The 19399-nt window shown below is 34.1% G+C and overlaps 1 protein-coding gene across 4 annotated transcripts in view; it reads right to left on the bottom strand.

Annotated features, from left to right (window-relative positions):
- Nucleotides 1-19399, bottom strand: part of LOC110378817 (uncharacterized) — a 165276-nt gene that overhangs the window by 55878 nt on the left and 89999 nt on the right. For all 4 annotated transcript variants that reach the window (XM_049848909.2, XM_049848907.2, XM_049848908.2 and 1 more), the window contains one exon: nucleotides 19354-19386. The gene's annotated coding sequence lies outside the window, so the exon portion shown is untranslated. The remainder of the gene's footprint in view (nucleotides 1-19353; nucleotides 19387-19399) is intronic.

Consider the following 19399-nt stretch of genomic DNA (forward strand, 5'->3'; position numbering starts at 1 on the left):
ACGTGCAAGATTCAATTGAAAGCAAAGTTGTGGGAACTTTAAGTTTGCGAAGTGATAACATTTCTATTACAGACTGAACTGATAACGGAGTCCGACCAATTAGTGAAATTGACGCTTTGGTTATTAACAGTCTGATTCTACAACTTAACTAAGATACCTTTGCAGAGGTTGTGACTTTATTTACGGATAAGATCCTCTCTATAGGGATTGAAACTATCTAGATATACATTCTCAATTGTTAGGTCCATTCTTTGTTTGGAACTATGTGGCACATACGATTGAGCGCAATCAGAGGAACTGGCCAATAAGCTTTAGTTTCTCGTATTGAATGTTCATTTATAACAATCATAATACTTTACACAAGCTTGTTACAAAAGGATCCGCAGAAACAATCACTTAAAGAATATACTTGAATTTCAACGCAATATTATTGTACACCGTTTTAATACGTTATTTTCTTTTTGTAACAAGAAACATTTGCGCTACAAATACTTGGAACACTGCCAACTTTATTTACTTTACCTTCCCGCTACAAACTAAGTTTAGGTATTCGCGTAAGTAGAACGTAAGTTATCTCATAAGCCGCTATTAAATGTAGTACAATATTTGTACTACCTTCAACGTAATCGACATCCAACAATTTAGAGCTAAATAAATACATCAGTTTAGCAATAAATACAACAGTGATTCAATTTAATATAAACCTAGCTCAAACAATGTCAACGAAAATGAGGCAACTCTTAAACCTATCCATAAAAGCAATCACAGTCTCTGATATTATACAGCGAAAAGGGCAAGTAAAAATGAATCTTAATCACAAGTATCATGGAATAAAAGCCTCCTAAGCCCCGCAAAATCCGACGATGGCCTGCAAAAAGGGAAGACAACGTAGGTTAATTTGAATCCCCGCGTTTGTAAGCCGAACAATAATTGGATTTGGACGTCCAAGTTGACAGTTCATTTCGTTGTTTCGTCCCTTGACATGTACCGTTAAGATTATGAAAAGTTATTAGTTCAGAAGATCCCTCCCTCGGCTAATTTGGATAAGAGCCAATTATAGAAACGCCCAACTTTTTCCTTTTTGAAACTGAGTTAGGTGTAACGCAATTTTGCGAGGCAGATTTATGTTGTAATTTCCTTCAGAGGGGGACAAACGCTTTGAGTTAGTTAACTTAAGCATCGTCTAATTAGGTACTTTTAATTCAAACTGGATCAACTCTCGACTCAGAGTCGTAACTTTCTCGTGAATCGCGCTCTGCAAAACATTGTCGACATAAAACAATCACAGCGAGACGTGTAATTATGTAATTATTCAGGACAAATTAAAGTTCGGGGGAAGGGTGACTTGTCAAGTGCGCAAAAACGGTAGACAGGCGAACAACAGCGGTTTTTGTTTCGGCAATAACAAGGGAAGACAAAAACAGTGGCATCAAAATGTATGACACTCAAACGGCGCTCGTCTCGCCAGTTTTTGTACAAGTACAAAAACTTTGAAGGGATTGTAATGCTCGGACTTAAGGGCCTTAAGTGATTTTCGTCGTATTTAGTTGAAGAGTTTGCAAAACTTTTTCCTTCAACTTAATTGTTTCGTTATCTATATTTTTGATGGGAAAGTTTTGTTCTCCCATTGTTTATTCTTAATGCTGAACAAATGTTCTTCTACTTTCTTCGCTATAACTTGTATCAGACAGTGTATTGTCTGACCTATCAACAGAATGTGTGATATTGATGACTTAAGGAAATTGAATGAATGTCTACAGCCATTACCTTTTATCAAAATCAATGGTTACATCGAATCGTATTGTAGTGAACACGCTCCATCAGTAACGAATGATTAATGGTTCACCAAATAAAGTGTTGAAGGGACAAATGGCTAATGTTCATTTTTTATCTACATCTAATACATCAATACTCGGAGTGAGATAACGCGAACGTTATGTAATGAAATAAATATTTAATAAAACTTGAGATGAAAATGTTCAGCGAAAATAAAAAGCTTAAAGATATTAAAACAAGCCAACCAGATTAAAATAAAAGCGTTCAAGCAACGAATCTTATTTTAGAGCTCTCGGGAAGTGAAAAGTTGCTACGGAAATAATCCAATCACAAGCAATAAAGAAGGGCAAAGGGAAATTAATACCAATGCTGGCGACAAAGTTGATCTTGTTCGTCTTGACAGATGTCTGCGAGATGAAATATTGTGTCGACACGATGACTGGAGACAGTTGGAGACTTGTGAAGGACTTAATTCAAACAACTACTACGTAGCAAGGTGAAGTCGTTTGTAGATACTTTTTGTATAATGAGATGTTGGATTTGTATACGAGCGACATGCCGAACGAAAAGTAGCTGTCAGCTGGCGGTGAATGACATCAAGACGGATTGCAAGTCGCAACCTATTTTAGCTTTAAGTAAAGCCATTATATAATTTACTGCCTCGTATTTTATGTTCTTTTTAATATTTTAAAAGGCAATGTTACCCTTTCTTGAAGATAACGAGACGGACTTTGGTGACGCTTCGGGCCATAAAATTAATTAAAAAATTAGATTCCGGCGCTAAAAAAGTCGTTGCCCCAAATAACAAAATTTCCAAGTAGGCACCTCCATATACATTAAAAGATACCGAAGTAATTTTAAACACGAAGTCTTTATTCTTTCTACGATTAGAAAATAAACATTATGAGAACCGGCTGGCAAAACACACATCAAATGTTTATTAGACCAAAAGATCACGCCGAGCCAGTTATATGGCCACCCAAGATGAACAATGTTACCAAAGGTTTCTCATATCATAAAATCTTTCTTTTTATCGAGTACCAGTACGTTTAGGCGTAAGGGAATGAGATAGATTTTACACCCACTCGGTTGGGTTCGATTGTTTTACGATCCCTAATCAAATACTAAGTGCATATTTGCTTCAGATATTGCAAAATTTACGATGTTAGTCCCTGAGTGTTTATCGTGAACATTAAAGGCTACGTTTCGATCAGTTTTATTATTTATTTCCATTAGTGGTCTGACATGATGTAGTATATTTGTAGCTGAGTGTACTAATGTTTTTTTGGTTTGTATTTTAGCTTATGAAATACATTACAGTTTAAGTTTACTTATAAAATATTAATGTCTTTATGCATATCATTTTTGACTCTTTTGAAAGCAACATTCTAAAGGCTATTTATTTATGATTAAGTTAGCATCAAATTAGCTTAATTACTAAACATCCCATACACAGTGATTCACTATCTTGTTTTCCCTACAAGTAAATCCAATTAACATCATACTGGAGAATTTTCTGTAAATAAATTTCGCGTTGCTTAGACATTCGTTGTAAAACGTCCCGTTTGATATATTTATTTAATATATACGAATAATTCTCAGTGAATTATGCGCGTGGGCAGGAAGACGGTGTTAGATCGGATATTTATTGTGATACTTCTCATCTATGAGGGATTTATTGGAGGTGGGACGGTAGAGTTTGGGCACAGCTTGTAATGTGGTGATAAATATCCAGAGGATTGCCGTTGATGACAGTCGACGCTGCCGTGGAAGGTCTTTAGACGTGTCAAGCTTGTCTTGGAATCATTTGACACGGTATAAAAACGATAAGTAATGAATAATCAGTTTGCCTGATACTAAAGATTCTGTGACATGAACATAGTTTTCGTTTTAAAGTTTTAGGCATAGGTGTTGTCATTTATATCGATAAAAAAAGTGAAGATAAATGAACAAAACATTATATATGGTGATTAAAACCTAATCATAGAGCAATAAATCTAAGAGTATTGTAGTTAATCAAAAAACTAGTAGCTTATTTACTGGTAGCTTTATTGATGCGAACATTAGTACTAAACCAGTCAAACTTCAAAGATAGCCCATAAAAGTTTACCAGCAGACATTTATTACTGAATCCAGCTACTTAATATCTTCAATGCCATAAACCATTGCTGGACAAGCAATATCAATTAAAGTGTATGTTGCTTTGAGTCAAGGTCCAACGAAAAGGAATGTTTATTAAAATCAAGAAGGGTGATTGTTTCAATAAAATGAAGGAAGAAATTTAACTGGAGATTGTTGTCGGATAGAATTTAGAATATCAGCGATGGAAGAAATGCCTTGTTTCTCTGATCTTCAACTCTTAAATGCAGGTGAATTTAAGACTTACTTTGAAGATTTGCTTCAAGTTGCTGATGATGTTAAAATGTGCCGGAATGCTTTGGAAGAAGAAAATATGATAGGTGTCAAACTAAAAGATTTCTTTGAGACAGATGTAAACGGCAGTTTAATTTCGAGCCACTTTAATACTATAGTGGTTTCTGTTAGAATGGCTCCACAAAGACATGTTCAGTGCTCAGAACACGATCACATAAAATGGCCAGTAAACCTTCAGACACCATGTCAAACATAAAACAGAACGATAAAATTTTTACAACTCCAGAAACATGAAAAGGGATTAAATTTATTTGCTGAGGCAAATTCCATTAAAGTATTTGTTGAAACAATTAAATTGGATTCGGATTGTGATTTATTCAAATACTTTTGTGATTGATTCCAGTGGATTTGTGGATGGATTCATTTGTTATTGAACAGCTTGCATCGATTTTAATATTTATTTAGCTGTATGCAATCAAGTACTGATTTGTATTTATTTCTAACTTAAATGAAATCATGTTTTTTATTACTCTGCTCTAAATTGGCGATAAAATTGCTGTTGGCATTTCTCATTCTGCCTGTCCATCTACTCCCTTGAGAGAGATTCGTTCGCAGTTAGAAATTTTATTTCGACAGAAACAAAAAATAATGAAAAAGTCATTTTCACCTCTCAGATTATTTATTTCTTTACTTCAGAAACTCAATTTAAAGTACATAGATGAATGTTTTGGAGTGATCTAAGTTGAAAACATTTCAAGATATTCTCGTAAGATCTTATTTGAAAAAAAAAGAATCTTTGTCTTGTTAGAAGAAAAATAATTAATTAAGGACCATATTGAATCCACTTAGTGTCCAAAAATAGAATAAATTATTCCGAAGCACCTAAATCTAATCCACAAAAACCAATTACGATAATTACTAAAGAACCAATTCGTCGCTTGAATAAATCGCAAAACCCAACTTCAGCTAGCCGACAATTAGTCGAACACACAGTAATTAGCAGCAACAGCGTGACAACGGAATTTAGAAACAATATTAAGCCTGTATTGATCAGCTACTATTGAACTTGTGTTTTACCCACATCAGTTTTATTCCCAAAGCCACAACACTAAAATACACTTTGTTACTAACGATATATAGTCCAAAATCGGATAATGTAGAAAGCTTTGTGTCCTTTATAGTGACGTATTGACAGAATGAGGACAAAACTAACGACAGAACAGCAAATATTGGCTGCTCAATTAGACAAATGAAATTCAATGAGGGACTGGCTATGACACACAGCCCGTATGTAATGAGGGAGGATTCTGGCTTTATTCATTATAGCTTAGCTATGAAACCCTTTTGAGTTTTTATCAATTTCTACAGAGTTTGTATGTATTACCTACAAGACCACTCCATGCAAATCTGTATTAAAACTAAAGTTGTAACTATATATCTCTTATTTCTAACTCTAAATTCGAATCTGTAACACCACTCATAACATCAAAATCCATTAATTTCAATTTCACCGTCTCACCGCCAACTACTCAGCGTCAACAAATTCAAGGGTACAAACGTACTAATTCTAAACACGTTGAGAAAACAAACATGGCTGAATACGAGGGTGTTATGACATCTGTCAGCTGTGACCATGCCGAGCCACATTAACAATGTACAACGCTGAAATATCCTCCACTGTTTTCTATAGAACCATTTTATTCTGAAACAGAATCAGTGAACAGTGGGTTTTCGTTCATTTTTAATGTTATTTTATTTGTACTGAGAGCTTTGGGATTGTATTAATTGTATGAGTGATATATAAATAACGGAAAGTTTTTCAACATTCTTTGATTTAGTACAGACTTAGGTGATGCCACTTTTAACTTATTACGTTACAGGATTTAACATCTTCATCAAACCAATCATAACGATACAAGCCTAATCAAAACCCAATAAATTAAACCTTCCCAAAAAAGAAAAAAAAACTTTATCCACGTTCCGACTCATAAAACAAGCAAAGGATATGAAGCCATATTTCCAAATTACAACAGGCTAGCAACTTTATTCAGTCATTACCAATTTCTGGGGCTCATTACCTGTTCTCTTTAAAGGGACCGACCGACGATTCTACCTCTATGGCCATTGCCCACATAAAAAAAAAACGACAGATGGAAGGTACAAAATAAAACCCAGAACGGACATTACGAATTATCTCAATTTTGATATGGACTACAAAAGAGTGTTAACTTGCAACATGTGTGTATTAACGGTTGGAGTTTAGGTAGCATTTATCAAAGTTTTTTGATTCCCTTTATCATCACCGTGACGAGCTGATAAGCAATTGTTTTCATAAAGAGGATTAGCTTCGGTATTTTAATTAGGATCTGTCAAAATGTGGATGTGATTAGAATAGGGAGACTTAATTAGGTAGAGAATCAATGATTTGCATAAGTGTATAATTAGTTATGGTTGTTATTTCTCGCTTTGTTTCTATGAATTTAAATTGGTTTTAATTTATCTTTCCTTCAACCATTTTATTATTAAAATTATCTGCTATGTTATCCATGCTTATACTCTGATTAAGATTTACCTTTATTATAGCCTTTTATATATAAGCACAACCGCTGCATTGCCTATAAAAAATCACCCTCTTAATCTTGCTACCTTATCTAAGAACCATTTATTGACAGCTGGAAATTTAAAAACTGTAACAAAACGAACGACATACGGTGGTCATCGATAAAACTGTCCCTCACATGGGCACGCAACGTTTCTGAGGATGTCACAAAAAAATAAACAGGTACCACGGCCTTCGTTAGCGGTACGGAAACACAAAAGCGAAAAAACTGATACCAATCTATATATAATTTCTAAGAAGTCACGGGGGACTGGGTGCGATGAAATTTTTGGTCACCAACGCATAATTTATCCTTTACTGTTCACACCACGAGACGTCGAATGAGTTGTCAAGACTGTTTGACGGCTTCTAGATTACCGATAAAGTGAATTATAGTTTGTTTTATATGCAAGAATTTGGAGATACGGTGGAGCGCAAGCCAATGGGCCGTGTAAGCACTTAAAATTTGATGAAGTTTGTTTGAACTACTGGTTTTGCTTATGTTATGGAACGTTTGAACGGCATGAGAAAATAGATCCGAGCTTTTCTATTTGAAAGTAAAATATCTTTCTTTGAAAACTTCGGTAAGTAAAATATCTTTATTTATTTTTATTGCTGCAGTGGCATCTTTGACTATGTTAAATTGGTTTCCATCAACACAGTTTATCCCATGTCTAGTTCTTTGTTGCATAGCATTGAAAAGGAGACACAGATATGGTATTATTTAATCTTATACAGTATTTCTATAGATGTCACACAAACAGATTTTATGGCTATATCATAGAATCGCAAGTAACAAATAATGTGGCAAAAATGTCTCAAAGTTTTCGCTCGACCGGCACTATCAAAAGATTCAACAGATATATGATTCCGAAAACTTTTGTCCACTTCCAACTACAAATCGGTGCCTTTAAACCGAGGGATGTATCCAATAAATTGAGATGTCTCACTATTTTACTAGCGTTCAAGTTATTGTCACCTTTTTTTTGGGTTCAGGTAAAATCTCGGCCGTAGCATGTGGCGCAGATTGCGTTTCTTACAAAAATGATTGATGGAGCTTCAAATTAGTAAATCGACGGCATCTCTATAAAAACGGCTGGGAAGTGTTGATGATCTGTTTAAATATGATATACGTCAGATTATTATGTCGATAATGATATTACTAGATGAAGCAGAAAGTAATGATGCTGTGAAGGTTTTTGCTGGAATATGGAGCGATAGCGAAGACTCGAAGGAGGTCTGAAATGATAACTAAGTTCTAACCAGTTACCAGATTGAATTTGCTAGAGTAGAATAAAAAAACGCCTTGATATACAGTGTAAATTTTCTTTCCAAAGCCAGAGATAAGCTTATAATATAATCATATTGTGCCATACGTTATTTACAATTCCAAAATTTTCAAGTCAAAATAAAAAGAAAGTTTCGATAAATATCTTGTTTTACGATACCAATGTAAAATACCTAGAGATTTTACGAATGGCAGTTGAAGTAGAGACAATGATCAACACAAAAGAAACTTGACAGCGGGGACCTTCGCTTTGGAGATAAATTAAATGGTTTTATTCCTATTGTTAGTATTTTACGATACGAGAGAATCAAGTACAGACGAAGCAACAATTCTGCGGTTATTGTCTGCTCGTAATATAGTGGAGAGGAAATAGCAGGCTTTATTAGGATTTTTCCTTTTATGGGGTTAGTACCAATTCGAAAGGATGTTCGTACTAGATTGAGTGTTATTGCTGCACCTACCTGTATATGTACTTTAGTTTTAATAGCGACAACTTTGATGGAGTGTTCATTTATCACACTGATTTCTCAATTATTTACTTTCAGAATTCTCTTTTCTTTAATTCCTTTTGCGTTCTGTTCATCACAATTGTTTTAAATCTCACGTATATTATCCGTTTCAAAATTATTAAAAGTGGTTCGTCTGTACCTATCCTAGCACTCCAGGCTTTCCATTACTCGGCATTTCAGATTTAAGCATTCATTGTATTTCAGACATATTCATCCATTTTACTATTATGCCTAGTATTATCATAAATACTTTGGTCTTCTCTCTTAAGTACTGTTGAAACAATGGACCATATTTTGTTAAGAGTACAGTAAATGCGTGGAAGGTGTTTGAAAATTTAATAGGCTGAAGTTAATTTTATTTCTATCCGAGTCTGAATGTGCATGTGTATAAGTTTTATAACTTCAAGTGTATTTTATGAAAATTGTTGTGTGTCATCAAGACAGAATTTCTTACGACATTAGACACTCATAAATTGAAAGCAATAATAAAACATGCATAAATTTTATTGTCTGCAGTGTCATTTTATGTCCAAGTATCTTTTAGAGAAGTTTTTAAAACAACAAACTGTTAATTAACAAAAAAATCTCTTCAAATCTTGATGGATAGGATACCACACAAATTCAATTACCAACCTAACAGTTTATTTTCAATCAATTGAAAGGTGGTTCATTCCTGCATGACCAGATAAAAATCGAAATTCATCAGCAGCACCAACAGTTAACACGACCAGACCTACCCCAACATATGTCGACTAATGAATCAATTCTGACTACAATAAAAACGTACAATACTTTTAATCTCAGCTAAAGGCCCCTAAACGGGCCCTTAAAAAAGATAATAAAATGGTAGCAAAACTGTTTTCTTACAGTCATTCTGACAAGTGGCGATGGTAAACACGGTTTATGGTGCTGAGGGTGAATTTTACTATTCATTTTTAGGGTACCGTAGGTTGGATGGGGTTATGGTTCATGGTTTGACGTTGACAATAAGATTTAAATTTTATTTTCGAAAAATATATATTTGGGTTCATGTCTATCAAGTTTATTTTCTCTTCGTTCGAAACGTTAACATCTTTGTTAACTACGAACGTTTTAGACGTAAAAAGCCGCGTTCTCCGTCTAAGTTTATCTACATGGTTAGTACCAGGTGTTCAATTATTGTCTTTAGCTTGAATCCTATAATAGTCTTCTTCAACACTTTCGTTTTCTTATGGCAAAACCACATGAATCACAGCGTCTTTATCCTTCTGCTGACCACAAAGAAGTGTAATGTCTTTACTCTCATTAACTTTATTTGACCATTCTTTAAAGTGTCTACAACCACCCAAAATTCAACTTTAATAACTTTCCTGCTACACACTTATTGTTTTACTATTGTGTCTACTTCGTGGACAGAGAAGTGGTTATTTTTGTTCGCTATAATATAAGGAACCTTTTGCTCAAGAGCAGCTCTAGCCAAGTTTTTTTAGTGGCGTCGTAAACGTAGCTCTATTGAAACGTAACAGTCTTGTTTAGCAACATATGCTAGGCGCCACGCTCCTAAAATAATAAAGTTTAGCGCCGAAGTATAATGCGGATTTTTTGTTAAAGATACACTCATTTTGTTTTTATGTTAGTTTTGAGAATATGGATATTTGAGACTTGCTGTGCATCTGGTTGTTAAACTTTTTCGGTAAATATTAGTAATTTCAGGTATAATTTATTTATTTATGGTTAAGTCGACATGGTTAGAAAGAATGTAGCTTGTGAGATAACGGCTTATAGAAGAGTATGGATGAAGAAAACATGCTACTTCGACTCCAAATAAAACTGTGGAAATGCTAGAGACTGATGGTTAAATATTGAAATCGTTGACGGACCCTACCTTGAAAAATACTTGTATTAATTGAAAGTTAATGTAATAATAATTGACTATTACAACCGTGTAATAATAATCAGAAAGCACCCCATGTACATTGCATTATTATCGCATTAAGTAAATCAAAATTGAATGCAATATCCACTTTATTGTTATTTTCATAATTTTGCACAAATCGTTCTATTGTGAACGTTAAGACCAACAGTGAACACTATGTAATAATGGTTCTTATTACAAGGCATTAAGGTCCACGAAAAGCTTGGAATAATTGACCCTAAAATATAATACAATAGAAATATCGTAGGGACATAAAACCATCTGTCGTTTATTTGTTTATATTTTATGAACTTTAATGACATTTTAGTGTTGAATAAAATGCGGTTGCTAATGAAGGTATTGTGTTAATAAATGCTAAAATTCTTTTGAGTTTATTTTATTGGTCGGAATATTTTAAAGGGAACAGGGCTTTTTACTTATTGCTTTCATAGTATAATAACCTCTAGCATATTGGTGCAGTTGCACTAAGTGTATGAATGGTACAAGAAAATTTTATTTTTAGGTAAATAACAAATTTAATATAGATAGGTCCTAACTCATAAAAAAGGGAGGTTCAAGTTTGACATAGGTTACACGATTTCAATCTTTCATTCATTCATTCATTCATTCATCATGTCATTGATTTAAAATATTATACTTCCTATTTTTGTGAGACTGCAGTAAACCCTCTTTCCAAAGAATTTTAGCAAGTCCCAAAACCAAAACAACTTTCTATATTATAATATATCATCACCTCAAAAGGCATTGCTCAAAGCGAATAAAACCATAGCATATGTTGAACAAAAACTCCCAAAAATTTATAACGCGTCAAATCTTAATAATGGTTTCCTTCGAATAGAGATGTATAAAATTAATTGTGTTTCACATCTGCCGACCTTTTGTCCTTTTTTTCCTTTTTTGGGCCAAGCGGTCAGGTTGGTCCTTTTTGTAATATTTGGGGCTACTAGTTTTAGCAAAGTTTTTGTATAACACTCTGTTGATTAAGTTGTAACATTATTTTTGAGGAAAAAAATTCTTTGCACATATTAGGATTTGATACGGAGAATTTTTGCGTATAACTTCTTAGTGGAAATGAAATAGGTACTAAATCTTTTGTTGCCATAAACCATCCTTGGATAGAATGGCTCATTCTAAACAATAGTGATTTTCTTCTAAAGTTTCAAGCACCAGCTGTAGCCCATAATATTTGTCTTGAGACAGGTTTTAATCTTTACTATAGTAACCATAAAATCTAGACACCTTTATGCTTCATTGTTGAACATTTTCTTCTACAAATAATAATTCTGTAATTGCAGCTTCAAGTTTCAGTTTTTCGACTCCGTTGCTTAACCTATCAATGTATTTTTGAAGCTTCTTAAACTAGAAAACTACAAAAAGACTACTACTTACTGGTATATAAGGCTACAAAAATCTCAGTTAATCGAGGATTATAGTAAGCTTCAGATATAGCTATATAGCAGTAGTCGCTAGGCTACCAAAGAAAGAATCCTAAAGATTCTACTACTATAGGAGAATTACGTAGTCTAGTACACAAAGTACCTAACAGTACTTTTAGCTGATTAGCAAGTATTTTCAGACAGACGGCTGTATAATAAACACTAGACACAGCAAGAGTTGTAAACATTTATGCACAGTTTCGCTAACACATGCTAAGGTGTGGTAAAACCTAGCTCCTTTCAGCTAACTCAAAAATACTGAGAAGCGGCTTACCTTTCCTTGAAGTGCCAACACATTTATATTTTATTAAGGTATTGTAAACACTCTGTGTTGTTTACCTCGCCTTTTATTAAGAGCTTTCTGAAGTTACCTTTTGCTTGTCAAAATCTTCACCTATTATGCTACTTAGCTTATCCATGCCAACCCTTTTAAATTCTATCCTTTCAATTCAACTATCTAAATGAGTATGACTATTCATGTCAACTCAATCAAAACTTACTCCCAAATCCCGTTTAGCGTTAATAAACCAACTCACATTTCACCGTATATCCGTAGTCGCTTTGTATTTTGCTTCCATAATTATCGCTCCATGTTTACATCAAACAATATATCAGATTCGCTCATTACCATACGAGAAATCGATACCTACTATCGTAATTATCGAAAACAATGTTCGCTCTTGTCGCGCAGAGATACGATCGTAAACTACTCGATAAGCAACTCAAAATCCAATGCTTATATTACATTTCAATTACCATATAAAATGTTCTTACAACCGCAGAGCAAGACCCATTGCGTCTGTACTGATAATCATCTAATCAGAGATCATTCAATAACTTTTATTCCAAGCCGATCAGACCGAAAACTGCAAACTAAATTCAACGTTAACTTCATTTCTGTAGAGTTTAAAATACACTGGAGAGAAGACTAGAAACTTCAAATCGAATCCAGAGTGTTATCTCAAGTTCGTTCCGTTTCCAATGTGTCACTGCTTGAGGAACATAAGCAATCGAATGTGACATTTATCTCTATCAGTGTAAAGTTCGTTTCTGTTTGATACCGCAGGGGTTGAAATGACGTTCGTATTTTGATAGGGATGTGGAAAACGTCTACGGATTCGAAATTCGAAACGCAAAGCGATGTCGATGTCGAGACGCTGCTCCGGAGAGTTGTCAGTTAAAAAAAAGATTCAGTACGTTCGGATATGTGTACTTTGTTATTTTTTATTTTTTAATAGCTCTCAGTCATAATTAACAGTGATTTTTCGTGTCTCGTATCCGATTCTTGAAGGGTCATTTGTGAAGATAAATCTGTTATTGGATGAGAAAATAATAATGATTGTTGAGCAATTGTATGTATGTAGTTGGATACACTTCGTTACTAGTTACCTAATTCTTGTACATCGTAAGGCTAATTATCAAGAAGACAATTTAGATTATCTCAAAAATCAAGAAGAACAAAAAATATTTACTTGACTAAATAAAAGTCAGCGAACAATTTAATCTGAAACTTCAACACTCTAACAACAAAGCCTTAAAAAGAGAACATTCCGTAACATATAAAGATTTATTACTACACCATACAACAATCAAGACCCTATTGTTTAATTCGTCATTAAAAGAATTACAGATCATCCTCATCAACAGCCCCTTGATACTCATAAAAACATTGTAGAAACTTTACAACTTAATTACCTACATCTGTTAAACCTCACAGCGACGCGATTTACAATGCACCTTTGTGTCGTAATAAATTTTAGTGGAGTAAAACTTTTGCGGTTGGAGAAGAAGAAAAAAGTCTATAAGAAAACAAAGGGCAGAATGAATTAAACAACATAATAAGATCGAACACCTGCGGATATAACGTCTTCATTAAAAATGAAATAGGGACTCCAAACAGGTGCCATGATTGGTGCACCGAATCGGCATCGGCTGTTGATCCGTTGTTCGGCATCTATAATACTTTGTTCCTTTATCAATGTTTAACTTCTGAATCTTTATCATTACTTTTATGACTTATCTTCACTTCAACATTTAGATCTCCTTTATTTTCTTCATCGTCATCATTAATAACAGTTTCTAGAGGTACTTTATTTTTAAGTGTTTCAGCGAAAATTACTTCTTGAGCGATTTTCTAGTCAAGATTGTAAAAGTTTCTTGGATTTATGCAGATTATCACGATACAGCTCGATTTGAATTCGCTGTGTGCGCAATTCTTGAAACTGATGACGTAGTATACGTAAACGATGTAGTGGGATGCTCGTTACTAGTTTATGTGCCTTCGAAAGGTGCCGACTTGGTATTGCTATTTTATATCCAGTAAAGTTTTAAGGGAAAATAAGCTTAATGTCGAAAGTAATAAAGGTTTGCCTGAACGCACTATAGAAATGGTCAGCAAAATTTTATTGTTCAAGTTATTGTTATTATATGGGTGTGTTTAGATGTCATATTTATTTTCAAATCCTATCATGGTTTCCGTAGTTTTATACTTTAAATAATTTTAAAGAAACCTTCATGTAAATCATCGGCTATAGAAGAAATTTTATCTGCAAACATGATTTTAAATTTCTCTAACCGTATTTTTGTACGTCTAAATTCATTGAAAGATTTGATTAATCGTCGGCTGACTGGTTTGGCCACATAAGATAATTATATGCTGTTAAATTTGTTATTTTTTCCTATTTAACTGGTCTATTAGCAAGTAATTATGGACCATATAATTTATGTTCATTATTAGCATTTTCTTGTATCCTCAAGTTTATTGGTTCTGCTATTAGAAAAAAGCTACGGTGAAATTTTTTATGGTCATATAATTTGTTTTATGACAGCCAGAATTTATAAATTATGGAGAAGTTTTAATAATCAACTCAACACTGAAAGTTAGTACTTCATTAAAAATAGGTATCTATAGGATGCAATGCTAATGATATAAAGTGCTAGTAAAATATGAACTCAATATTATCCCCCAATACTAGGCTATTTACCGTAAAACTAATCAAAATAGTTCAGGTACTCAATATAGCTGAAATACCATCAATAACTAACTTCCAACCCAGAATCAGATATTCGTTACCTCCCGATCTGCATACAAATCTAAGTTCACCAAGTAGCCGTCTCAAAATCAATCCTGGGGAGTCAAAACAAATTTAATCCAGTTCTCTCATTTCAAAACAGATCTCGTATTACTGAAGCCATCGGCGGTAATTATTTGCTGCTGTTGACAGGGATGCGGAGAAAGCAAGATGGCGACCCTACTGACCTATACGTCAAGCGAAGCTGGTAACATCTGTTAGGAAGTTAATTTGACGCGAAAGGACAGGGTTAAAAATAGAAGCTTAAGTGGAAAGTACATACAGATATTTTTTTTTTTGGGGCAAGACTGTTTGCATTGCTTAAATATCTCGCTTCTCCATAAAAAATAGCCTTATGTATCTATATATCCATAAGCTATATTACTGTAAAGATTCATTAAATCGGAACGTATTTTACCTGTACTTTTTGAGTGGAAGTGCAGTAGCTTTCATGTTGAATGTGTGTAAATAATATGAAGTGTGAATTCTACTTCCTTTTTGTTTTTATCTAAATCCTTAATTTTAATTTCTTTCCTTTTTTTCAAAATTTTTATCTCATTGGACTTCATCAAAAATGTCAAGATAACTCCTCAGCAAATCCCTTTTCTGAGAGAAAATTCCCAAGTATGTTTAGTCTTCCATTTAAAATCACAGCCGGTGATTATATTCCCGTTCTTGACAGGGACGCGATTGGCGGGAACTTCCAAGATGGCGACCCGGCCTGACCCTTGCGTCAAGCACGAAACATCTGTTTTAACATGTCCGACCGGTGGTAATAAGCGAGCTCCAGTTTAGAAAAAAAGATATTTCTTTCGGGAAGAATTTTTGGCGGTGTTGCAAAGGTTTGGAAGTTCAATTTATGTGATTTTGTGAATTTGATTGGTGAAGTGGATTCATTTTCTCAGGCTAGATAAATACAATTTAATTTACACTTTTAAGCTCATTTATTTAACTTTGACATTGAAAAGTGTTTTGGACAGAAAGATACAATATTTATAATAAGAGATACATCAAGCTAAGAGTTGGCTCAGAAATAAATTATAAATTTAAAAAAACCCCCGACCCAAAAAAGTACACAATAATTATGACAAAAGTTTAAAAACGCTAAACCCTATAAAAAGCAAAAAATAACTTTTAACACTACGTAAACTAAATTTTGTCGTGTCGGGGGACCGCTCTAATTCATTACTTTAGATACGTGTTTGTTTTATACGAATGTTGTAATTAGGTAGGTATCATTTGATTTATGTAAGTATTTTTGAAGGTAAAAAGCGGTCCCCCGACACGTCAAAATTTAGTTTACGTAGTGTTAAAAGTTATTTTTTGCTTTTTATAGGGTTTAGCGTTTTTAAACTTTTGTCATAATTATTGTGTACTTTTTTGGGTAGGGGGTTTTTTTAAATTTATAATTTAATTTTATTTCATGCTTTTTAAAGGAGCTCCTTAATTTTTCCTTTACATTGAATTTCTTTTATTTTAAGATGGGGTCGCTATATGCGATCTCGGCCAAAGGAAGCTGTTTAAAAATCCTCATGACAAACTGGCTCTGGGAGAATTGCACAGATTGAGAAACAATAAAGATTAATCTTTGGACATTCTAGATTTTCAGCAAAAATATAAATCGGTTTATCCGTTTAATTCCGACATTCCAGGGTTTCATCCGCCATATCCCATTTCCAGCATCAGGTTCTCGTCAATCAGAAACATGAAGAGAACTAGTCAAGACAAATTCAACGAGCCCAAACTCGATGGGTTTACTAAAAGGCAGTTCAGGGTTACGTCTCCTATCTTCGTGTCCTAGCAGCAGACCAGCTCAGTGATTGCAGAAGACATTAGTATTTCAAATTTCAGATCCCACATATGCTTGCAAGTAAACTGAGCGTGTAACATTCCTATCACACCTAACATACGAGCTGATGACCTTGAAGACCTGAACCGATTTCCACCAAACATGGCTAAGAACACTCCCGACTGACATTCCTTTCAAACAAAAAAAACCGCATTACAATCGGATCATCCGTTTGGGAGCTACGATGCCACATACACACACACACACACACATACACACACACACACACACACAGACACGTCAAACTTATAACACCCCGTCGTTTTGGCGTCGGGGGTTAAAAAATATTAATAAGAGTCAACAGAAAAAAAAAAAATTATTGGTAGGTAGATTAATTATACATAGTTTAAAGACTTCCCGTCAAAAATTAGATGCACGTTTGCCCACAATTAGAAACTAGCGGTAGGATGCTAAGCCTCTTGGGGCATTTTTTGCCAAAGAATTAGTTCCCAGAAACTTAAGCGGTTTACGATGATGTGCTGTCACCAAACTTTTTGTCCACATAATTAATATGGCTAAACTATACGCCCACTGTGTGACATTTCATCGTAAAATAGAAAAAACCGTTTTGGCGCTACGATTTATTTGAGGGTTTTGAAAAAAAATATGGGGCCAAAAATTACGAGGTTCCATATGTATTGAGTTGTGATCTTGTTAAGTAGAGATATTATTTTGAAGATATTAACTCCTTTACAGTTATATTTATATCAAGAAAAATCCACAGAGGCGCAAAAGTAAGCAGTATCTTTAATAAAAAATCTTAAAGCAAGTCATAAACTTAATACAAAAGTATAATGGGCGAGGCACGACGCTTAATTTCCGTTCGCTTACTGTCTTCTGCCAAAACTCAAGATGTACGCTAGCAACTTGGACTGTTCGTCATCCTTTTAACTTGTTTACAACGAAAATATTCTGTTTACGACCCCCACATTAGTGCGAGAATAATTATGGAAAGAATTTTCGCGTTCTTTTTCAGAAAGAGAAATTGTTTTGGCCAAGTATCCTGAACGTTTTGCGCGTTGGCTTGCGAAACGATTTGGGTTAACTAGCAATTTCCCGTGACTCCGTTCACACGTTTCTAAAGATAATTATTACAAGTTGAAATTACAGCTCCGATAATGATACTTTATAAAAGCTTCCTACTAAATTGCGCGGGGCATCGAAAATGCTGTATTTGTGCGAAAACTCTATTAAAATATGTAAATGCTTCAAATGGAGCCGAACAAACGGAAACTAAGCAGCAAACAAGTTTAAATAATAGATGGCGCCCTTGGGTACAGTAATCAATAATATCACTTTGTACTGAGTGAGTTTAATTAGTTATCAAAGCCGCATTAAGACTTTGTATTACTAATTAGTATATCAAAGTGACTGATGTTGCTGATATGTTACATAATTTATGGTAATCGTACTGAAACTATGAATATTGTAGATGACATTAAAAGCGGGCACACAATGTAACTATTAAGGCCTATATTTTAGCATTTCTGATTAATGCCGCATATAAAACTAACACTCACACAGACGAAATTGATGAAGAGAATGTTTTATAACTGGTAAATAATAAACCTGAAGAAAATCCAAACTACATTAAAAAAACGTAGATAACAATCAAGAAACTACTATAAAAGAAGTTGAAGATGAAAACAAAACAATTTTACAACACACTTTAATACCCCCACTCATATTACAGTCGGCCATTAAAACCCGCAAATTTAACGTTCAAAAACGTATGAATAAAAATACGTTAGATGAGAATACAAAATTTTATGGCCTGTAAAATAAGCTCGGTAGAAAAAATTGGATTTATGATAATTTCGCTGGCTACTAATAAAAATTTGGGTTAGTCCGGCCTCTTGTTATGGGCGAATGTTTTTCTCTTATAGGGGTGCACTTGCGGTATAATGTACGCTGTGTAGCTGATGTTTCGTTTATTTGTGCTAAGGAGTTAGCTGAGGGATATATTTATTTTGATGTTATGAATTGGTGTTTGTGGGTCCGGGGCTATCATTTGAACATCTTTGGCAATCATGACAGGGGCCAGAAAGTTAGACAACCAGTCTCAACAGGGTTGCTTTCGGTAACTGAGTTGAGGAAAAGACGGATACGTAGTCTCTCTATGAAACTCAGCTACATCTGGTCAGACTGAAACCCGATCCCAAATAGTTGGAAAAAGGCAAGGTAGGTGATGATTACACATAAATTAAAATGGATCATTTAAATTAATTATATTTTCCACTTTAAAGAGAAATAAATCGCAATTATAATTAAACGCACGAAATTCGCTGTAATTTCAGCCTTATTAGTATTATCCTTCATTTCTTATTATAAAAGACTTATCGGACATAAATCAGCAGTAAAAATGAATGCAGCAGAAACCATTATAATTCTTTAAACGTCCAATCCAGATATTTCCTATAAAAGAGGGCCATATAATTAGCCGTCGATTGCCGTTAATTGAAACGCCTGTCGCTTATTACTTTTTAATAATACTCTCAAGTGCTATAAAACAAATAATTTTATTTGGACTAACGAACCTTTTAACGATGTATCCCGAAATGCCACGGCATCTGAAAAGAGAAT

The sequence above is a fragment of the Helicoverpa armigera genome, chromosome 20, assembly GCF_030705265.1.
Source record: "Helicoverpa armigera isolate CAAS_96S chromosome 20, ASM3070526v1, whole genome shotgun sequence".
Classification (NCBI taxonomy): Eukaryota; Metazoa; Arthropoda; class Insecta; order Lepidoptera; family Noctuidae; genus Helicoverpa; species Helicoverpa armigera.